This window comes from Crocodylus siamensis, chromosome 2 (assembly GCF_052110815.1).
Source record: "Crocodylus siamensis isolate JL-2025a chromosome 2, ASM5211081v1, whole genome shotgun sequence".
Lineage (NCBI taxonomy): Eukaryota > Metazoa > Chordata > Crocodylia > Crocodylidae > Crocodylus > Crocodylus siamensis.
The window spans coordinates 82171877-82196642 of NC_143396.1; the positions used below are offsets into that span (position 1 = coordinate 82171877).

Sequence of the window (24766 nt, forward strand, 5' to 3'; positions counted from 1 at the left end):
TATCAGGGGTGACCACCAGTATCTGGGGGAACGTTTGTTCACCAGAGTGCCCCAAGGGATGATGAGGTTGAACAGTCATAAACTACTGCAAGACCGATTCGGGCTGGACATGAGGAAGAATTTCTTTACTGTCCGAGCCCCCAAGGTCTGGAATAGCCTGTCATCGGAGGTGGTTCAAGCACCCACATTGAACACCTTCAAGAGTAAATCGGATGCTTATCTTGCTGGGACCCTATGACCCCAGCTGACTTCCTGTCCTTTGGATGGGGGGCTGGACTCGATGATCTCCCGAGGTCCCTTCCAGCCCTAATGTCTATGAAATCTATGAAACTAAAGAGATTGACAGAAGTATTCAAGTACATGAGAAAAATGGGGAGTTTCTCCCTGTGGTTTCATAATAAAAGAACAAAAGGATATTAATCAGAATTAACCTTAAAAAGGGCACTTGGGTAGTGTGAGTGTTAAAGCACATGGTTGACAGCCCAGAAGTTGCAAATTTGAGGCCATAGCAAAAGCACTCATGGTGGGGCACTGTCAGATGTCAATAAACTGGCAAATTTTGCTAAATACTTATCAAACAAGGACACAGAAAAGGAAATCCTTGAAAAGTCTGATCTAAACACAAAGAGATATTGGGAGCAAAAAAGCTAATAAACCTTTGGATTTTACTAGTCTGACAAGTTGGCCTCAATAGCTGTTAAAGACCTCTGTTCCAAGCCAGAAGACTCAAAGCACACTTCCTGCTTTTAACAAAGCAGTAAGTTATAAATCACAGGTTTAGCAAACCCCTGATAAGTGTTTCCTTCAGTTGTGTCCAAGGTTCCCTCCACACATGCTTGCCAGCTGGTCAGTAACCCTTCCTCTTAATCACAACCTTCCTGCTTCACAGAATTTTAAATTAAATCATCAGCATCCTTTTACTGAATTCACCACAGCAGCTGCCTTTCCCTGTTCCTGACTTGTGAAAGAGGCTCTCAGCAGGAAGCAAGGTGGACAGACAGAAACTTTGAATAGGAGCCACCACTTTCAATATGTGTAAGCCTTTATGATTTTTTTTCTTTTTTATACAACTGATTGTTTAAAACTTTAACTTTTCAGTCCAGCCGTGTCTAAGATTCCAACTTTTAAATGTAAGCTCTCTTATCAAGCTTGGAATGTGCTAATGGTGGAGGTTATCAACATCGCTGCCGCAGAGAATTCACAAAACCATTTTCATGTAATCTCTTTTTCATCCTTTGACATCTCTGCCTTTCTCCATACAAACCATGCTCACAACTAGAGAGCTTATTTAACTAGACGTGTTGTTTGATTCCTCTGTCATATCTCTTAGCTTAATGCCGTCTACTTCATTTCTGCCACAGATTCCTTATCCACAACCACATCATTTACTGTTGCAGCTACAGCCTCCTCAGATTTTTATGGGCTCCCCATATCTCATTTGGTCCTTTCCATTGTGCAGTACACAGCTTTGTGCAGCTAAATTCCAGAGCCTTTTTCCATTATTCTGATCCTACCACTCTCCTCCATGACTTTCTCTCTCCTTCATTAAATTTAATCTTCTCATCTCTTTGCAGAGCAATACAGCCCTGTAGCTCTGCTCATAGTTCCTTTGGTCTTCTGGCTTCACCTCTCACTTCTTGTTCACCTTCTTTTCTTTCCTTCCCTCATACTTTTTTCCATGCTGTCTCCTGTATCCAGACTAGTGTCCCTTTCTCCATGAAGCCTTAGAGAATATACATTGGAAAATATAATGAGGATCCTACTTTCCCTTCATATTTTTGGTCGTATTTTCAGTATTGTCCAAGAACAAAGGAGTATTCTGAGATACGCTCAAAATGGACTCTTTAAAAAAAAAAAAAAAAGACATTGCCACTTTTTGTCACTCTTGTTGTAGAGCAATGAACAGCATTTTATGTGCATTAATAATTCTGCTATAACTGAAACCATTACCGTTGAATCTCCATTATTTGAAGATTTTTGGTGCAGCTTAGATACAAACTTGGCTAGGATTTAGACAAGGGCTGTGTACACACATTCATATAATCTGGCAGAATTCTTGCAGGTTTGTTTTCCTAGCAGAAAAAAAAACTTTCCTGGAGATGTCTGAACAGACAGTTGAACGCTGAATCCCTGAAGAGTAGATTGCACTGATGACATAGTCTATTATTAACTTAAATGTCTATTAGTGGACTGAAAGCTTCAAATTAGAGCTGAAATAAACACACTTTATATTCATTTAGTTTTCATTTGACAAATACTACTTGTACTCAGATTACCTCCAGTCTAGCCATGACTATGGGGGAAAAAAGACTATGTATTAAGGTAGCTTTGTCCCCCTGGAGCAGCACAAAGTTGTCCCACCACTCTGCGAAATCAAGCTCTCAGAGTTTTAAAAGCAGTTTTAATCCATAAGTAAATACAGGATTTTTTTCTCAATGTAGTTGTTATAACCAGTTGTTTGTATCTGATGAAGGAAAATAAATTACTATTCAGAATAAGTGAAAGAAATAATTTAAAAGTGTGTCTATGAAACAAGATATATTTGTTCCAGTTTTGCAGATCCACTCATGCCCTATTCTGCTTTCACATGCTAACAGAACTCTGCTCATTTCCAGTAATTCTATTCTCCATCATTAAGAGAAATCTCAAATTTCACATTCAACATTCAATAAACTTGGAGGAGGGGAAGGGGAGAGGCAACTTTTCAAAAGTTGATTTGAGCATAATTTTTCACATATCATAATCTGACTGCTAGATGTTGCTTTCTATGTGCAAAGCACAATACAGAGGCATGAAAAAAATTGCGTGTCAAATATAAACATGAAAAATTGCAGTCTCCGGGCTTGTTTAAAGTACTTTGGAAGTTTGGGTAAGAAAATGTGTTTTAAAAAAAAAAACTTAACCCATATGCAAGAACGTGGTAGGCAACTATAATTTCATGGATGTTATTGTACCACATACCACATCCATTTGGTACACTTGAAGTAGCATTTGCCCCAAATAATACTGTTTCAGAAAAACCCTTATTAAAGTAATATTAATATCTCAAAATGACTGTTAAAAGCACGTGGATATTTATCTTACGGTTCTTTAAAATGATATGTTGATGACTGGGACTGGTGAGTTATTATATGCACACAGTAAGCCTAAAAAGAATAAAAGTAAGGAGAACAAGACAGGCAAAATAATCTGAATAATGTCTCTAGTAACCAATAATTCTGACACATTTGGTTATGTTTCTCATTCTCATCTAACCATAAGAAACTTGAATACATCTCATTCACTTAATAGGAACAGATGGATGCGTTATTCTTGAATATCATCTACAACAACAAATTGTATTCCAATCTCATTGACATACAGTTTGCATCATTTTTCATTTTGTTTGGTGCACATATTTTACAAAAAATGCCCACAAGAAGTAACAGTGGCATATTAAAAGCTACTTCAGGGAAAGGTCAGCCCTTCCCACCTGTTCCAGCTTTTATGAGTGTCCTCAATCTCTCGAAGCCTTTGGGCTGACTACTACAAACCCTGCAGAATAAACAAATGTTTCAATGTTGCAAAACCAAGAACACGCTTGGGTGCCCTAGTAATTTGCTCTGCTCCATTTATTTTTAAATCAAGTCAGGAAGGTCATCATCAACATGAAAAATGTGAACAAACCTTCATATCTTAAACAAACAACAAAGACATTTTCTGGGGATTTTTCCCTTTCTCTTCCTAACATTCTCTTTCTTTGGGTGCTTGTTTTCCTTCTTTTAAAACAAAGCAGAGTACATTTACTGGGTTTTAGTTGTGAATGGTCCAAAATATATATGGGCCTGATTGAAACTTCCAGATTCAACTACTCCAGAATTATGTATCTGGAACGTGGAAATCTGGCTTCACAAAAGCTAATGATAAAATTGTCATTCAGTTTAGCATAGTCAGGATTTCAATCCTAGATCCTGACACCTTTGACAAAACTACTGTTCCAAATAAGTACCCAAGGTGAAGCCTTGTATTAAATGCAGTTTAGGTCCCTAAAATCAAAGACAAATTATCTATGAGCTGGCTATCCTAGAGTTCTTCCTATCCTGGAGATGTAACTCTTTAGCTTCGCTTGTTCTCTTCCCAAGTCATCACCTCCAAAACTCAGTTCCTTGTCTTGAAGTATAGGAGTAAAGTTATTTTCTAAGTGTATGTGGAAAGGAAGTGAAAAAAAAACAAACGCATTTGTTTCCTCATCTGGATTGATTCTGGACACCAGCACCTTTTCCTTTCTCCATGACTCTTCCCAACTTTTCCTCTCTTTCTATCTATGGTGGAAAAAGAAGCAAAAAAAAGACAGAAGACAAGAATGTTCCCCAAGAGAAAGAAACTCTATTAATCAAAATGTCACTCAAACTCTGCACCCTGAGAGGTGGAGGATAGGGTATAGAGATAGCCAGTCACAGACCCTCCAGAATCAGTTCCTCATCTCTCAGACTCAAAACATTTAAGATCCACTCCATTGGACACATGGTCCCTTACCACTAAGCAGCTCTTTCTCATAATTGGTGTAATAATTAAAGTGGGGAAAGTGTTTCCTATTTTCAATTTTCCACAACTCATAAATATGTGAATAGATTGTCCCCAAAATAACTGCGCCAATGAAACAGGACCACTTTCAGACCCAAGGAGGAAAGTTTTAAAAGTGATGGAACATGAAAGCTACAAAAGAGCTCTATATCATTACATGGAGAGTGAACTATAAAAAGACAGTGATAGGATGTTGGGTGGCAGGCTATTTATTAGCACCTATTTATCCTGCGCAACTCAAAAGGTTAAGTCTCAAATGAACTATGCAAGACATTGCCAACAAAGTCTGACAAAACCTTTTATCTTCCCATCTATCATATCATCCATTCTGTACATGCCACAAATTATAAATATTATAGGCAGGTTTGGAGCTAGTAAGACCATCCCCTATAAACACTGCCTGTTGTTTTGTATTACAAAATCCATTTGCTAATATCTTTGCTAAACTTTGACTGTTTGGGAAGAATTTTTTCCTTTTGTCTACAAAATGCTTAGTCAATGCAAAAAGGAATAGCTTTAATAGCAGGGAGTAAAACAGTCCTGGCCCAGAATACTTTCTATTCTAAGGCTTAAACTATTTACTGTGTGTTTGAAGATTTGAGTTCAAAACTCTGTATACAGAGGAACATACTGTCTCCAGCATACTGGTCTAACCATGGAACTATTCAGGAAAAGTAGAAGGGGTATCACCACTAGCAGCAGCAGCAGTAGTTCTCTAGGTAGGGCCCAATCCAGTAGCTCAGGATGAGGCTCTCAGGCAAGATATGCAAGGGAATGCCTTGCGTGCGAATCCCAAAGTGTAGAAAGCTAGCTGCTCAGGATTTAGTTCTGAGCAACTTTTAGGTATCAAAGGCACATTAGTAATTGAAATGTAGGGACCTATAGACTTTAGATGATTCCAAGGTTAGGAGACATCTAAGCATGGGTTTTGTGCATCTAAATTTTGTACTAAGGCTCCTACAGAGGCAGTTTGTGTTTCTGTGGATCTGGCTTAATACCAGTAATATTCATCAAACATATTATTGAATGAGAAGCATAAAAAAGTAGGAACTCAATGATTCTGTCTTCAGAGGTGAATTTGAAAATGTGAACTGAATAAGGAACAGGGCCACACTTTAAACACCAAAGTGAAAATAAAATACCAAATACCTGCTTATGTACAAGAAATCCTAATTCTGACATTTCCTAACTTCTGAGAGTTTTATTTTGCCATCTTAATGCTTTGATGGTATTTTTTTTTTACATGATATACATTTATATTAGAAACCGGTTAATTCTTTAGAATCCTACCCTTCCTTGGAAGCACAGCAAAAGTATGGCAATGAGTTTCAAATATAACAAAAAAAAAAAATCATATTTTTTTCATTCATACTGTCCTCCAGATTTTAAAGTTTTTATGTTGAGACTGAAGGAATAGAAGGAAACCTATAGAAGGTGACATTAAAATGCCCCCCCCACCCCGTGGCTTTAAAATTACTACCTCTTCAAAGTTAAAGATTAGGAATATTAGCAAAAATCAATTAATGGACAGAAAGTAAGTGAGGGAACAAGTACATAATATATACAGTGTACTTTATATACTATATAGACAGGATAAGTTAAACATTCTTATTATACATTACAATTACATTCTTATGGTACAGTAAAGGATGATACATTCTAATTTGAACATGGCTTGAAATTTCATATTGTTGTGAAGGCCTTTAACAGCTGAACTGCAGCTTACCTAAAAGGCTTTAAGCCAAAGACAGTCTATTATAGTGTTGCCTATGGAGCAGCTTAGGACATTTAAGTGCTCTTCCTGGTATTCCTTCTGCTCTGAGGGAAGGCATGAGCGGTGCAGCCTATAGACTCAATTTAGTATAATACTCCCTGATGCATGGGCATAGCTACACCCTTGGCCTACAGTAGGGATGGACCTGTCACTCCAAATCCTACCCACTTTGTGTCAGGAGGTGAAGGGTGCAACCTCTGAACCACCCTCGGACTTCTGACATGGGTACTTCATGTAACAGGCAGCTTTAGCCATGTCAAACTAGTTGAGCTACATTTACTCCTAATTACAATTTTTCTTTAGGCACCACTGTCAAAATTGTATTATCATACCTAATTGACTGTGTCTGTTGTTAGGCTTCTGTAAGTTGGAGATGCACCTTTTTCAGCAAGATGCCTACAACGAGCTGAAAGTTAAGCAGTGGCACGTCTTCAAAAATATACATTTTAAATCCTGTGAACAAATGGACACCAACTATTCTCTCTTACACTCAAGCAGACCTTAACTTCAATTTGTTTGAAGAATAAATTTGATATTCAAGTGAGACAATGCTCCCTTCGTTATGTGAGCTATTAGAATATGGAGCTGTGAAAATGTGGGGAAGAGTGCTCCTGCTTTGCAAGTAAGCACTGCCACTTTTGTAACCATGCCATAAAAAAAATTGGGATCAAATTCTGCATTCCATTACTAATGCATGGCTTCATTCAAAGTTATTGAAATAAGACCTCTTCTCTTTCCTTTTTTAAAAAACCAATATCAAACCATTTATTTAAATATCACAGTCTTAAAGGAACTCCAGGCAACTTCAATATTTGCCCAATTACAATACTTAAAATATTGGAACAAAACTCCTTATTTATTCAGAAAGGAATGGAGGAATGATTTCCTCATAGGCAAATACACCATGTGATTAAAAGTGATCGGTATGAATATGCATCTTGATAACCAAGCTATTGAGCCAAATAAAAATTAGGTGTGACATGATGCGGTCTACTAGTCTTAAAATCTTACCATGCTGACTTGGAACAACTATTCAGTTCATTTACTACTGATGAAACTTTTTTCTTTCTAACCAGGTAGTTTTACTACAAAACATATTTTAATACATTTATTTTTATACGTTACTGTTATGCAAAGCCTTTTTATTTAACTAATAAAAATATATTTAAATGTTTGGAATTCTGATTTCCAGACAAAGAATCATAGAACCATAGAAATTAGTATTGGAAGGGACCTCAGGAGGTCATCTAGTACAACCTCCTGTTCAAAGCAGGGCTGTCTCCAACTAGATCATTCCAGCCAGGGCTTTGTTGAGTTAAAAACAAAGCCTTATAAAGCTCCAAGAATGGAGATTCCACCACCTCTCTAGGTAACTTATTCCAGTGCTTCCCCACCTTCCTAATGAGAAAGTTCTTTTCTAATATTCAACCTAAACCTCCCTTGCTGCAATGTGAGGCCATTGCTCCTTGTTCTATAAACTGTCACCACTGAGAAGTCCAGCTCCATCCTCTTTGGAACCATCCTTCAGGTAATTAAAGGCTGCTATCAAATCCCCCCTCAGTCTTCTCTTCTGCAGACTAAATAAGCCCAGTCCCCTCAGCCTCTCATCAAAAGTCTTATGCCCCAGCCCCCTAACCATTTTTTTGGTGCCCTCTGCTGGACTTTCTCCAACTTGTCCACATCTTTTCTACAGTGTAGGGCCCAAAACTGGACACAGTACCCTAGATGTGGCCTCACCAGTGCTGAATAGAGGGGAATAATTACTTTCCTTGATCTGCTAGCAAGGCTCCTACTAATGCAGCCCAGTGCGCTGCTAGCCTTCTTGGCAACAAAGCCACACCGATGACTCATATCCATCTTAGTGTCTACTCTAACCCCCAGGTCCTTTTCTGCAAAGCTGCTGCTTAGCCAGGTGGTCCCAAGCTTATACCAGTGCATGGGATTCTTCCATCCTAAGTGCATGACTTTGCATTTGTCCATATTGAACCTCATAAAATTTATTTTGGCCCAATCTCTCAATTTGTCTAGGTTACTCTGATTCCTATTCCTACCCTCCAGTGCATCTACTACACGCTCCAGCTTGGAGTCTTTCACAAACTCACTTAGGGTGCAATCTATCCCATCTTCTAGACTGTCAATGAAGATAATAAACAAAATCAGCCCTGAGACCGATCCTTGGGGCACTCCCCATTCAGTAAGGGGCCCATACTTTCCCTGCCCTTCCTCTTGTTGCTGACATACTTGTAGAAACCCTTCTTGTTACCCTTCACATCCATTGCTAGCTGCAAATCTAATTGCGCTTTGGCCTTCCTGATTTAATTCCTGCATGCCTGAGCAATGTTCTTATACTCCTCCCTAATCATCTGTCCAAGCTTCCACTTCTTGTAAGCTTCCTTTTTGTATTTAAGCTCTTTGAAGAGTTCTCTGCTCAAGCCTAGCTGTTCACCTGCCATATTTGCTCTTCTTCCTTCACTCTTAATAAGGTTTCTTTAAAATACAACCAGCTCTCCTGGACTCCATCCCCCTCAGACTGGCCTTCTAGGGGATCGAGCCCATCAGTTCCCTTACCAAGTCAAAGTCTGCTTTTCTGAAGTCCAGGGTCCATAGTATGCTGCTCTCCTTTCTTCCTTTTGTCAGTATCCTGAACTTGATCATCTCATGGTCACTGCTACCCACATTGCTATCCACTTCTATATCCCCCACTAATTCTTTACCATTTGTGAGCAGCAGAGCAAAAGGAAAATAGCTCCTAGTTGGTCTCTTTAACACTTGCACCAGGAAGTTGCCTCCAATGCTTTCCAAAAACTTTCTGGATTTCCTGTGCACTGTTGCATTGCCCTCCCACCAGATGTCAGGGTGATTGAAGGTCTCCATGAGACCAGGGCCTGTCATCTGGAAATGCCTGCTAGCTGTTTAAAGAAAGCCTCATTCACCACTTCCTCCTGGTCTGGTGGTCTGTAGCAGACCCCCACCATGACATCACCCTTGTTGTTCTCCCCTCTAACCTTAACCCAGAGACTTTCAGCAGGCCTATCTCCAGTTTCATACTGGAGCTCTGAGCAATCATATAGCTCTTTTTCATACAGCACAACCCCTCTTCCTCCTCTTCTCCCCTGCCTGTCCTTCCTGAACAGTTTATATCTATCCATGACAGTGCTCCAGTCATGTGAGCTATGCCACCAAGTCTCTGTTATTCCAATCACGTCAAAGTTCCTTAACCATGGGAGGACATCCAATTCCTCCTGCTTGTTTCCCAGGCTCCATGCATTTGTGTACAGACACCTGAGGTAACTAGCTGATTCTTCTTATTTTCTCATGTAGAATGAGGAGGCCTCCCCCTGTTGCTCCCTCTATCCTTGCACTTCCTTCAGGTCTCCCACTCCCCCACTTCCCTCAGGGCTTTGTTTTCCATGCCCCTGCAATCCTAATTTAAAAGTCTCCTCACAGGTTAGCAAGCCTGTTTGGAAAGATGCTTTTCCTTCTTGTTGTCAGCTGGATCCCATATCTTCCTAGCCATCCTTCTTCTTGCAACAACATCCCATGTTTGAAGAAGCTGAATCTCTGCTGGAAACACTACCTGCACAGCCATGCATTGATCTGCAGGATGTGTCTGCTCCTGCCTGGGCCCTTTCCCTTGACAGGAAGGATCGAGGGCACCACCTGTGCCCCCATCCCCTCTTCACCTTTCTAACCAGAGCCCTGTAGTCATTCTTGATTTGGTCAGGGTCACCCCTGGCAGTGTCATTGGTGTCCAGTCAAGTGAAGCTCATGAGAAGAGGTAAAGTATCAATAATCAATCATTTATTAAATGTATTATAATAAAAATGTAGAAATGAAGAAACTGAGAAAGGGTATGCTAAGCTGTAGACTTATGTAAATTAAGATTTATAGCCACAATTTATATCCTTCTAGTTTGCAAAGAAAGTAATTGTAAACTGGTTGTTACATTTTGTTGCAAATCAACTCATTTTAATGGTTAGCAACCAAAAAGAATCAATGTTTCTTCAGGAAAATAATTAATATAGAAATACTAAACAACATTAAACTCATTGATTTGAATTAAGATTTCCAATTTGTTGATTTCAATCATAATTACAACTGGTGAGTTAAAGCACTGAAATAGTACTTTTGTTTTGAAGAGCGAGGAGCAACCTCTAATTCTCAAGAATTTCAGCTACAAATGTTTGAGAATACTAATAAAACTGGTGAGTATCATAAATTCTGGCACAGTTTAAATCTCCCCCCACTTCCCAATACCTTTTCTATCTTTGCCATGCTTATGGGAGCTGGCTCTGTTAATAATTCTTAATCCAGATGGCCTTGCCAGCCGATCCGTGATGTGTTGAAAGTAAAATCCCTCAGCTACTACTTTAGCAACTTGCTCTGCTTTCCTGAAAATCCCTTGATTAACCCTGCCCCCATGGAAAACAATTAGACATAAACAAAAGGGCATTCAGGATAATTGGACACCATCCAATGCAGCCTCATGTAGAAATAGGAAGAAATAGCTGTATCAATTTTAAGACTAGCTGCCTCAAAGATGACAACAAAATGCTTGTTATCTGAAAGCTGTCAGCATAAATAATGAAGAGAAATGGGAAGTTATAGCACCCTCTGAAACTGGATTGGGTAATCTGTAGTCTTTCACTGCTAAGGAAGAAATGCATTCCAAAGTTATTTAAACAACACATGCAGCTTAAGCCCGATGTGATTATTTATGTATTTGTAATAGCATTACACGGAGGATTACGAGTTAAGTAGTTAACAGATGGAAGGGCTGCAAGTTCTTTTGTTAGAAACAGTTTAGTTATTCCTTCTCAACTTACAAAGGGAACACTTATTTAAAAAAAAAAAAAAAAAGACTTACCTCGGGCCTACCCTGTAGTCTCCTCAAGTCAAGCCAGAACTTTAGCATGCCTACCAAATATGTAAAAGTATACATACCAGAAACAAGCACCTTGGAACTGCTTAGAGGTTTTATTAAAAAGTTCATACCTTGACTTAAACCATCTCCACTGATGCCTATGGAAAAAAAATTTTACTGGCTTTCAATAAGCCTGTTTCATTTACATAAACATTTCCCATGTCAATTAAGACTTTTCATAGTTTCATAGTTTGTAGGGTCGGAAGGGACCTGAGCAGATCATCTAGTCTGACCCCCTGCCATGGCAGGAAAGAATACTGGGGTCAAATGACCCCAGCAAGATGTTCATCTAACCTCCTCTTAAACACCCCCAGGGTAAGAGCCTGCACCACTTCTCTTGGAAGCTGGTTCCAGATCCTAGCCGCCCTGACCGTGAAGTAGCACCTCCTGATATCTAACCTAAACCTACCCTCTGCCAGCCTGTGACCGTTATTCCTGGTCACTCCTGGCAGTGCTCAGGGGAACAGGGACTCCCCCAATGCCTGCTGATCCCCCCCCAACTAGTTTATAACAGGCCACAAGATCCCCCCTCAGCCTTCTCTTTTGGAGCCTGAACAGGTTCAGGTCCCGCAGCCTGTCCTCATAGGGCCTGCCTTGTTGTCCCCTGATCATACGAGTGGCCCTCCTCTGGACCCTCTCCATGCTGTCCACATCCCTCTTGAAGTGCGGCACCCAGAATTGGACACAATACTCCAGCTGCGGCCTGACCAGTGCCACGTAGAGGGGGAGGATCACCTCTTTGGATCTGCTCGAGATGCATCTGTGGATGCATGCCAAGGTGCGGTTGGCCTTCCTTACTGCCTCTCCACACTGCCGGCCCATGTGCATCTTGGAGTCAATGATAACCCCCAGATCCCTTTCCGCCTCTGTGCTGACATGAGGGGAGTTCCCTAACCTGTAGGTATGGTGCCGGTTGTTCCTCCCCAGGTGCATCACCTTGCACTTGTCTGTGTTGAAACCCACCCTATTCTCATCCGCCCACCCTTGTAACCTGTCTAGGTCTGATTGTAGCCTGTTGCATCCTTCCAATGTGCCCACGTCCCCCCACATCTTAGTGTCATCAGCAAATTTGAACAGGGTGCTTTTTACCCCCTCATCCAAATCGCTGATGAAGATGTTGAACAGCGCAGGCCCGAGGACCGAGCCCTGAGGAACCCCACTGCCCACGTCCTTCCAGGTTGAGAAGGACCCATCCACTACCACCCTCTGGGTGTGGCCCACCAGCCAGTTGGTGACCCATTTGACTGTGTGGGTATCTACACCACAGCCCCCCAGTTTCTTAATGAGAACAGGGTGAGAGACAGTGTCAAAAGCCTTCCGGAAGTCCAGGAAGATTATATCCACTGCTACCCCTGCGTCTAATGATCTGGTGATCTGATCGTAAAAGGCCACCAGGTTGGTCTGACAGGACCTTCCACTGATGAACCCATGTTGCTGGCCCCTAAGCATGCAGTTTCCTGCTGGCCCCTCCTGGATGTGTGCCAGCATTATTTTCTCGAACAGCTTGCCTAGGATCGAGGTGAGACTAACCGGCCTATAGTTTCCTGGGTCCTCCTTCCTGCCTTAAATTAATTGTATTTTAGAATAAACAGTTTACTGATGGGTTTTCCTTATAAGTGTGGATGTTTTCAGAGGGTAACCTCAGAGATTACATTTTTACTAAGAAGTCAATTACAATGTTGCTATTTCATATAATGAAAAATGAAAATTGCAGCTTTCAATTCTTCGAAAATCTCAATAAAAGTATCTTCTTCAAATAATTTCATTGAATTACATGGGAAGTAAATAATGGTACAAGAATGACTAAAAATAAGTGTGTTGGTAGATATAAGTAATAGTTCTTGGGATTATTCTGCAAGATAGCAGTGGTTTGTTCTAAACTGTGTGTGATGCTAGAGCATGTGAGATCAATATGAATCCTCCACCATATACATGCTTTGTGCTTGAATATGAGCCTGCAGCACACAGAATACAATTGCACGGAATGATTCTGAACAAAGTCTCAGTGCAGAGAAGCTAGGTGAATTTACAATTGTTTAAAAAGTTGTGAGAGCCAGATGATGAAAGATACCCAGAAATTATTCTTATACAGCTTTTGACAAATCTCAACCTTCAGTTTTTTACAGTGGATTTAAGAATCTGAAGGCAACGTTCTAACATTATATTACAGTTTCTTACACAGTTTTAAAAATATTCTTCCTCCTCTTCCCCCTCCTCCCTTGCCCCCTGCCTTTTTTAGTTTTTAGGAAAGTAAGTGTAAAGGAACAAACATAGGGAACACATAAAAGTAACTGCTCTTATAGGGAAAAAGGCTTCTCATATAGTTCTCAATGATATAGCTAAGCAAATGGCTCTCCAGAGAATTAGTTATTGCTTCACAAAGAAGGACCCATTGAATTTTGAAATTCTAAAATTACACGTTTACAAACAAAGCTAGTCATTATTACAGGAAATTAACTGCCTTCTTCCACTAACTATCTGCTTGACCTAGGAAAAATCCCCACCTATGCATGTATTGGGGATCTTGATGGAGAGAGATCTCTTAGGGCCATTGCTAGACTGAATTAATTCATACAAGAAAGACACTGCCAGATCCCCAAAAATGGTTCTATGGCTGCTAACTGCAATTCCCATTTTTCCCTGTCCTGAGCTGGAGGAGACTAAGGTATGTAGGCCTGAATCAGAACCATTATATCATTCACAGCAGAGATGGTTTTTACTCTGCAACCAAAGTATCCATATCCCAGCCCTTCCTGCCTCTATTATTTTGCATAGGCAAATAGATATCCATGGACATCTCATCACAAACATTTTTGAAAGACATGCTCACTGCTTTTTCTTTTTCAGTGAGAATATAGTGAAAGGAATCAGCTGGTTAAAGGGAGCCCAAGTCCAAAAGAATGCTGTTTTTAGTGACTTTCTTTATGGGAAAAATAGGCTGGAAGAAACTGAAGACAAGTTATTGCCTCTTCCCCCTATTTTCAATGCTGTCCTGCTTGCCACAGAAGAGATCCTATACAACATGATTAATGAATGTCTAGCAGGATATGTTCTGGAGCTCTTCAACAAATGACAGGTTACTTTGTGAGTATCAGGTGTTGTAGCACCACAGTGGCTACTGAGGCATGTAATTGCTGTACTGAAGTATGGCTATTGGAAAAATATTTCAATTTGTACCTGTGCACAGAAGGAAAATTAAAAGCAAAAACCAGTGCACACCGGATACTAGTCATGAACAATGGTCCTACTTTCTTTCTTCGTTCTTATCTCTTTCAGGGCAAGTACAGGTGCCAATTGCATTGGCTCTCAGCTGGGATTCCTGTACAATGACAAATGAGTGTCTCATGGTCACATACAGCCTATGTGAAGCACTGAGCCCCATCTGGATTTGATCAACACGTATGATGGACAGTGACTTCAGGGTTTTCTGTGATACTTTTGAACATTTGTAATGTTATATGATGGTTGTACCACTGCAGGAACACTAACTTGCCCAAAATCCTAACAGAAAATATTGTAAGTGGAGCACATGAATAGAAGCTACGTTTAGAACATTCCTGATTTTGCTCTATAGCTGATGACAGCATGGCTCCTGTATATTATTTGGAACAATGAGACCAGTTTGAAAATGCTGTCTCATAAGGGATGCTTGTGAGGACAGAGAAAGGAATAGGGGTGCAGACTGATCCAGCAATTGGGAAATAGCAAGGATGCAAAGCTGACTTGCAGGTCCCTAAAATAATTTGAGAGTCAAGACTCTCAGACATAACCAGATGTGGGCGGGAAAGCATTTTCAAGACTGAAAATCAGAATTAGTGCTTGCTTGGCAAGGTTATGATCAGTGTTATGGATATTGCTGGCAGTCTTCATGAAGTTAGGAATGAACCAACACGGACTGACCCTGTGCTGCAAAGTGAAGGAAACATAAAAACTTACATGTTCATTTATATGTGGCAGGCTGAAGAATCACCCTTAATGAAGAGAGTGTTTGGAGTTCAGGAGATCTATATACTCTCCCCAGCTTGACATGGATGCAGGGAAATAGTCCAAGCAGAGGAGACTAATTTGCACCTTTGAAAAGCCAGCCAAGAGCTAAATAATTCACCTACTTAGCAGAGGCAAACGAACAGTGATTCTGCCCCCAAAACAAAATTTTTACATTCTGCAGTGATTCAGAGTTGACATGCCAGCTAGCCATTGTCAGAATTTCTGCATTTTCTTTCAGTAATTATTCTTTAACAGCAAGGCCATCAACCAAATTCAGGCAGAGAAAAATAGTTTTAGGCAGGCTGGTTACCACTCCATGGTTATTAAGAAGATATGTCTTTTCTTTAGGCTTTCTCTAGTGACAGAGGTACTCCTGAAAGAGGTTGCTTTGTAACAGAGGTCATCTTGTGTTGCTGTTAGTGTCCATTAGCAGGAGTGGGTGGGAACATAACCAGGATGCTAAAAGGAATTTGGCTGACAAGCCAGCCTTTAGAAAGTAGCTTTGGCCAGATCATAAGTTCTCAGGATTTTTTAAGAGAAATCAGCCCCAGGGAAGGAAACACTGGGGCTCTACTAGCAGCCAGGTGGTGAGCGTGTGTTTAATACAGTTTTTGCAATATGTCATGCATTTAAAAACATCTTTCTTCAGCAGCCATTTCTTATCCTGCTGCTGTCCCAGTCTACATTATACTTAGCCAGAAGTTTGAGGACTTTTTTTTTTTATTAAAAGTTATCCTCTCAAGCACAGGCAGTAGATTCTCAACAGTTGTCCCATTACAACACTTAGTTGAACACTGGCCAAAATTGCTGCTTTGTGTGTAGGTGTAAGCAGATGTTTCACTCCATAACTAGTGTCTTTGAGACTTCTAATTAATTTTTCCTCTTCCTGTTGGATAGGATTTGTCATAGCCTCTCTCTCTCTTATCCATCCAAGAATATTAGAGAAGCAGCCCCTAAAGCATCCTGTCCAGCATAGTTCAAGCCTTCCAGAGGTATTCATCAGTCAGCTTTGAAAGGATGACAGCTTTGGTGATGGCAAGGGTATGACATAAGAATCCCGGCTGAGCCCTCTGAACCCTCACTCTAACTTTCCCTGCACCGGAAAATCAGTCCCCAACCCCTGTGGACTGGGGTAGAATTGCATGAGGGTGAACACATCCCCTAAAACTGCCTCATAGCATCCACCAAAAGCAGAAGAGTGTCCTATCATCTAGGACAAACACCACCTGGAGGACAGTAGGCCAAGCCTTACAGGAGCAACACAGTGCCTCTCTCTCAATATGCAAAGGAGTTGCAAGCATGAACTCCTAAAGGAACTGAAAGCTGTGGACTATATGAGTAATTCCTGGACAAGAGGAGCTGGCACTCACTAGGTGAATGTAGACTATTCAGAATGGAGTGGCCAGCCCCCCCGGTCACTCTGGCAAAGGCCATTGACTAATGTGGGCAACTCTGTAATGGTATCTATAGGAATCCACTGTTAATTTAGAGGCAAGATGTGTACAGCCCAAAACGCTGCCCAAAGCCAAGAAACACATCCAAGTGTACAGCTGCACAAATCAGAATCTTTCATTTTTACATACAAGACATTATGCTTTAAACAAACTCCCACCCAGCTCTTTTTATTCATCAATCTTCCCCTTACTGTCTAAGGGGCAGTTAAGCACACTTTGAACGCCAGGGGATGACTCTTGCAGAAAAGTAAGAAGAAGGAGAGAGTTCAATTATACAGATGAAAGGGGGAAAAAAGGGAAATTGTGTTGGCTAGGCAAACATTTCCCAATATAAGATCACAGATTATTCTCAGATTGTTGGACACACGAGTTAGTTGCCCCAAAGTAAGACATATGAATTTACTGTGAATGTAAATCAGCTTCTCTATGTTAAGGGCTTTTACCCCATAGTAAATGCAATGGAAACACAGCAAGCTACTTTGCATTTACAAGAGGATAAGAGCATAGGCAACTGGTGTCACCTGAGTCGGGGGGGGCATATGCCCCGCCGTGGCTGACAGCACTGAACAAGGGTGGGGGGGTCTCCCCTTGGCCAAATGCACTGACCAGGAAGCATGAGCGGCATTCCTGGAAGCAGCTGTAGTGCTCTGGGAAATGCCAGTGATGCTTCATCTGGCGCCCCCGCCCCCGTGCTCACAGGACGGGCACCAGTGGTCCTGCCTGCCCCCGCCACCCATTGCCTAAGCGGGAAGTGTTGCCTATCAGGGGGTACACCAGTGCTCTCAGGGGGTTCATATGTACCCCCTACATGTCACCGCTGGTTAAAAGCATACTTATAGCACTTAAAAGGGATTAGCAGATGCATAAATTCATACCCTAGCCAATTTCCTGGCAACTTGTGTGCTGTGATCATACCTTGACTCTACTAACATTCTAATATGTGCTTCTGCTTCTCGAAAATGAATTAGATTTTTTCCTTTTTGACATTTAAAGATTCACTGAATGTCAGAGATATTTATGATTTGATCTGGGATGCTGAATACAAGCAGATAAATACCCACAGAAGTTCTTCAATTCAGGAAAGATGCTGGAAGGCAGAGTTAAGGGTCAACTGTACAACCCATTAGACCTTAGCTCAGAATTGCACTTCTACAGCTGTAAAGCAACTGGGAGAACTGATTTCCTCACTATTCACAGAGACACAGAGTGTTCGACAGGCACATACATAGGGAAAAGAATTCTAAGAAACATGGACTATATATGAATTAGAGGAAATGAAAAACACAGAAGGGCCGTTCACAGTCTAAGTGAAGTGCAAACTAAACACTAAAAGGAAAAACAGTAATAAATCTTTAGATTAAATGAATAGTTGAAGGAAGGAATAAGAGTTAATAAATTACTAAATCTCTTGTTCTGCCATCTGGATTTGGAATGAAAGTTCTTCAGACAAGAACATAGATTTTTTTCTGAAAATTGGGTTTCAGTAAAATCATAGAAAGTCTGTCAGTGAGAAAAAATACATCACGTCTTTGTTTTGAAGATAATAATAGATATGCTGTATCTTGGGAGGCACAGGGAGTGAAAAGGAAAGGGGGAGGGCAACATTCTTAAAACAGAAAGTCAATTTTGAAATAAAACCTCAGGCTTGAGATTAATAATTATTTATTAATTTTGTGCGCATCTACATGTGCACTTTACTACAGAGTTGACTGATTAACTGTGCAGTAAAGCATCACTGTATCTATGTGTGCTAGTATTAGGGCACAGTAAATTGACTAACTCCTCCATAAAATGGTACTGTTGGGGATAGTACTATCTTACACTGGAGTCTGTTACTGCACTGAAATGCATATGTAAACAGTGATAGGGGCTGGCTGGAGCACAAGGGTGCTAAAGTGCTGCTGCACAGCTCCACACTTTAGCCCTCTTGTGCCCTAGCCCTTTCGCCACCCAATGCTGCTATTTGGAGCCCAGGGATGACTCCCTGAGCCTACTTCCAGCCCAGAGCTGCTCTACCCTGGGCTCAAACTGCTGCAGCCCTAAACCATGTGTAAATGCTGCGCCCAGGAGCAGTTAACTCTGGAGCAAACTGTGCTGGAGTTTATCATGTCACCTTAATGGCACATGTAGATGTACTCTTTGCTTCTTTGTCTATGTGCCAAAAACTACTGCTTTTTTATCACAGGAGCTTTAAAGAAAAAGTAGGGTGGCAAGGAAAGGCATAAGAGAGATTTCTTTTTTGAGCACCCATCAAAAAAATTTAAAAATAAATCCCTGCCAATGAATAGTCTCACACCAGGCAAACTAAAATACATTAATGAAAGAAATTACTGATTTTTTTTTTTACTGGCACATATGCAAATATGGAAGAATGAGCTCTTATAAAAAATTCACAAGGTCCAAGATTCAGTATTCCATTCTTTTAAATAAAGATTTTGAAGAGAGAAAGACTGGATACCCTGATGTCTAAAAGACATTTAATGATTGATTTTGTTGCCTGTTTTTGTTTGTTTTAGTCTGACTTCACCATGTCTGGTTTTCTTCAGTAAATTTGAAGAATGGCAGATACCCAGTATGGGAGTATCCCATGTAATTTATTCTTTACATATTTTGTTCCATTGTTAATATTCCCAAGATCCCTACAAACCATTTTTCTAGCTCTGGGGAATTGTTTAGTTTCTAGTTGGCTGCAATTTAACAACCAATGGCACATAGTGAATGTAAACTTAATGTCATATTTTTTAGATTAAATTTTCCTTTTAAGGGACAGAATCAAAGTTCCACATGAGCCCTGGGTTAATTCTACCACATATGGAAAAATGAGCCAACACCACCAGCTTACAACGAGCAGTATTTCTGCCATTGTTATCTACTTTATACACAGGAACAAGATACTTAAATTATTCTATTTAGTAACAGCATATATACTTGAAGCAGCACCTCCATAATATATTTGTAACTATTCTTTTTTCAGGACTTCTCCGGTGTTGTGCATCTCCTGGAATCACCTGAAGAACAGCCTTCAGAATAACCACAGTAGACTAGGGCTACACTCGTGGTGTTTGCAATTGTATTGCTAATGAGGAAGTTGGCAGCATATTATGAAATCCCTTTACTCATAGTTCGTGATAAATAATCATTTTAAACACTATAACTCAGAATTGACTTCCTTATGTAAATCATATGCTTTTAAAAAGATGACATATGGCCTTGGCACAGACCATCAGAGGGTGGAATATATTTGTTGCCTTCATAAGATCATCTAGGGAAGTTTGAATATGCTCAATTTAGGACAAATGTGAATAAGTATGTGATAATAAAGTTTGAGTTTTAAGTTCTGGCAGACTTTGCCACCTATTCATCAAAGCATAAAAGATTTAGAAAAAGGTGATATATAATGAATGTCTTGGGAAGAGAATGAAAAAAAAAAATAGTGTGTCTGCTTTCCAAAATCCTTCTGTAAAACTGAATGTCACTGCAGCTTTGTGGGAAGACAGCCCATGCAGGAAGGAGCATGAATGAGTACACTGGATTTTTTTTGACATTCCTAAAATAAATCCTGGTAAATTTTTCCCTGCTGCATAGTCACTAGGATGCTCTTTTTGAGTCCGACCTTAATATATTTGTATGCATTACTTATTTGAGTTTCACTAAACTACAATCACCATTTCAAGTTGCCAGCTTACTGGCAGTTCCCTGGTACAAAAATCTGTTTCTCTTCATGGCCCAGTTCTGGGCCATAACTTCCCAAGTACTTCCCTAGTACTTTAAGCACCCCTTTTACCAGAAGCACTGTGGATGCACAATACAAACAATAAATAACCCATGATCCTTCTTACTATACGTAAGTTCAGAATTGAGTCATTTTCCTAGTAGAACACAATAAATCTTTAAATAGCACAAGATATAGATAGATATAGACAATAATTATATGTGTGTGTACATTTCTCTGCTTCAGTTCCTTCATTCCTGAAATGTTCTTTGGGTTTCCTTAGAACCTTTAAAAAAATCCAGAAACCTCAACTTTTCCTCCCTCCTAAACATGGGGTCTCTTGTGGTCAGCTTTTCCTGTTCTCTCTTAAATTGCCGATAGAAGACACTATTGGTTTACCAGTTTTACCAGTGCCCCTTGTTTAATGACTCATTGATTAAATAACTGAAGTCCTACACAACTGCTCAGTTAACTCCCGATTCACTGTTCAGACCTTGGTTCCATTTTCACTCTTCAAGACATTGTTTGGATCATACCAATATCTTTGTCCCACAGCACTCCATTTCAACAGACAATCACCAAGCCTTAACAACCCTCATTATTAGCCCTTTGTCAGGTGTAAAAACATCTACTCCCTCCATATGGAGGAAGAAAACCTCAAAAAAACCCAACAAATGACTAGTTGTTTGCAATTTGATACGGCTATGTCCCCAGTATCAAACAGAATCAATAAAACATATGCAGACAGAATCCTAATCATCCTATCAGACTGTTTCAAAGTAAAAAGAGTCTTGCTGATGGGGAGAAAAGGTAGATTAGCTATTTAAAATGTCCATCAAATCTATGCCATATCAGAATACTAGAAGTGCAAGACTGACCTGTCATTAATAGCTTTTGCATGTATAAATATATGCAACCTATCAACTCTAGCTGGATTTTAATGTCAATTAGACAGCAGTTCAGCACATCTGTTAACTTGCATTACAGCACCTAATACAAAAAAAAGTTCCCCTACAAGTTAAACACTTCATACAATTCCTACAAAAAAAGGCAGAATAATCAGTCAAGCCTTGTGGTACGATACAGATTTCAAGAAAATGGATTCTCTTAGGACTGAAAGCGAGTTGCACAGAAATGGCCTGTCCACTCTTGAAGAGAGAGATCACAAAGAGAGGGGGAGAGATTGTATGTAAAGTACACTGGATCAAGGTAGTAAAAAGGCTTCCGTAGCTCAACATCTTGATTTACTAAATCCTTAAGTGCTTAAAGTTGAAAGGTGTGCATAACATTTATGCAAGGGCAGGACATGGTTATGCAAAAGTCATGTGCACTGAAACTTATATGACAAGAAAAAACAGAATGAAAACAGCAATGTGACGCTAATGAAATAAGATGAAGCCACAAACTGGCATAAAACTAACTTGTATTCAGTGAATCTATCTTGAAAACACTCTTTGAATCATACATCATTTTTTAAAAGCCCTTAGGGAAATAAACAGAAGAAATAAAGCCAAAAAAACCATGCTACCTACTGTAATTTTTGTTCAGGGTTAAGCCATTTTCTCTGTGTAAACAAAATCTTTCATTTCCCCAAACCCACTTGCATACAATTAAGTACAGCTGCACAGAAGAGATCATCTCACTCAAAGATATTTCTAATGGGGAAAATAAAACTAAGTTAAAAATCAAAACGCCAAATGCTTTTCTTTGTGGATTTTTAATTAATAAAAAAATCTGTCACAATACTAATTAACGAGAGGTGGAGATACAATACTGAAGACCCCTGAAAAAAACATAATTTGTTTCAGTATGCATGCCTGATTGTATGTTGCGATACATTTTACTGAAAACTTGCCCCAACTTTCTTCTCCTTATATATATATATATATATATATATATATATATATATATATATATATATATATATATATATATATATAAAAAAAAGGAAACCTAACCACAACATTTTAAGTATTCTCCGGCTGATCTGTTTTAGAACCATGAGTATTTAATGAGGGCCATAGGAGGCCTATATATAAGGTCTTCTTTCTGAAAAGACATCAGGCTCTAAGGGTATTGGCAATGGTAGACATTTTTCATTTGAACACTATTTCCAAAGACTATTTTTCACTTGAAACAATCCATCTCACTTAGGATGCACACAGCTGTTCTTCATTCAATGGCTTCCCCCCACCAAAGGGATTTTTGAGCATGCATTTGGGATATTTTCTATGATCGTAAAGCAATGAAAAGCATGACAAAAAGGGGAAAAAAGCTTCCTCTTGCTTTCTAGAATTGATAACATATTTAATATTTAATCACTGCTCTTACATTCTTTAGCTTTTTCTCAACAGCTCTTCTCCTCATTTTGAAATTCTCTTTTGACAATGTCAGCCTCCATTTGATAGTTTCATAGTTTCTAGGGTCAGAAGGGACCTGAGCAGATCATCTAGTCCGACCTGCGGCCTGACCAGTGCCGCATAGAGGGAGAGGATCACCTCCTTGGACCTACTCGAGATGCATCTGTGGATGCATGCCAAGGTGTGGTTGGCTTTCCTGACTGCCTCCCCACACTGCCGGCCCATGTTCATCTTGGAGTCAATGATGACCCCCAGATCCCTTTCCGCCTCCGTGCTGACAAGAGGGGAGTTCCCTAAACTGTAGGTATGGTGCCAGTTGTTCCTCCCGAGGTGCATCACCTTGCACTTGTCTGTGTTGAAACCCATCCTATTCTCGTCCTCCCACCCTTGTAACCTGTCTAGGTCTGATTGTAGCCTGTTGCATCCTTCCAATGTGCCCACGTCCTCCCACATCTTAGTGTCATCAGCAAATTTGAACAGGGTGCTTTTTACCCCATCCAAATCACTGATGAAGATGTTGAACAGCGCGGGCCCGAGGACCGAGCCCTGAGGAACCCCACTGCCCACGTCCTTCCAGGTTGAGAAGGACCCATCCACTACCACCCTCTGGGTGTGGCCCACCAGCCAGTTGGTGACCCATTTGACTGTGTGGGTATCTACACCACAGCCCCCCAGTTTCTTAATGAGAACAGGGTGAGAGACAGTGTCAAAAGCCTTCCGGAAGTCCAGGAAGATTATATCCACTGCTACCCCTGCATCTAATGATTTAGTGATCTGATCATAAAAGGCCACCAGGTTGGTCTGACAGGACCTGCCACTGATGAACCCATGTTGGTTGCCCCTAAGCATGCAGTCCCCTGCTGGCCTCTCCTGGATGTGTGCCAGCATTATTTTCTCGAACAGCTTGCCTAGGATCGAGGTGAGACTAACCGGCCTATAGTTTCCCAGGTCCTCCTTCCTGCCTTTTTTGAAGATGGGAACCACGCTGGCCCTCTTCCAGTCCTCCAGCACCACACCAGAACACCACGAGTGCTTGTAAAGCCGTGCAAGGGGACTTGCAATGACCTCCGCCAGTTCCTTTAGAACTCTAGGGTGGAGATCATCCAGGCCGGCTGACTTGAATACGTCCAACCCCTCCAGAAGCTCCCTAACTAAATCCTCGCTAACCCGTGGCCCAGGTGTGCCTCCCCCGGGACCCGAGGGGGGCCCAGCAGGGAGGTGGCTGTTCTGGTCCCTACTTAGGAAGACAGAGGCTAAGAAATCGTTAAACATGTTAGCTTTGCCGTCTGGTGTGACAACCAAGTTTCCTATGGCATCCTGCAAGGGCCCCACATTACCCGGGACCTTCTTTTTACCCCCTACGTATTTAAAAAAGGACTTCTTATTGTCCTTAATCTGGGAAGCTAGCCCCAGTTCCATCTCTGCCTTGGCCTTCCTAACTACCCCTCTACATCCCCGAGCAACTACAGAATAGTCCTCCCTGATGATGACCCCTTCTTTCCATTGGGTATAAGCCTCCTTTTTAGCAAGGAGACATTCCCGGATGCTTTTGGTGAGCCACGGAGGCTTGTGTGCTCTCCTGCTCCCTTTGAACCTCATTGGGATTACCTTCCTTTGGGCTTGGAGGATCGTCTCCTTAAGGAGCAACCACTCTCCTTGGACACCTGGCTCCCCTCCCCTCCCCTCCGGGACCTCAGCACTTCTCCAACTATCCTCCTTAGCTCGTTGAAGTCTGCCCTCCTAAAATCTAGGGCCGCTGCCTTACTGCATGCCTTTGCCACCTTGCACTGGATGGTGAATTCCAGCAGGCGGTGATCACTGTCGCCCAGGTGGTCGAGCACCCGCAATCCCCTCACCAGGTCATCACCCGTGGCCAGCACTAGGTCCAACAAGGCGTCCCCCCTGGTGGGGCTGTGCACCTCCTGGGTTAGATGGAGGTCCTGCACTCTGGCCAAGAACCTACATGAGCATTCAGACCTGGCTGACTGCTCT

General features: G+C 40.9%; 1 long non-coding RNA gene across 1 annotated transcript; it reads left to right on the plus strand.

Moving 5' to 3' along the window:
* Nucleotides 1-868: 868 nt before the first annotated feature.
* LOC149870445 (uncharacterized) lies at nt 869-21914 on the plus strand. Its single transcript, XR_016440448.1, has 4 exons — nt 869-1035; nt 10477-10542; nt 14538-14777; nt 19677-21914. It is a non-coding gene; the product is annotated as an uncharacterized LOC149870445 (long non-coding RNA).
* Nucleotides 21915-24766: the final 2852 nt, after the last annotated feature.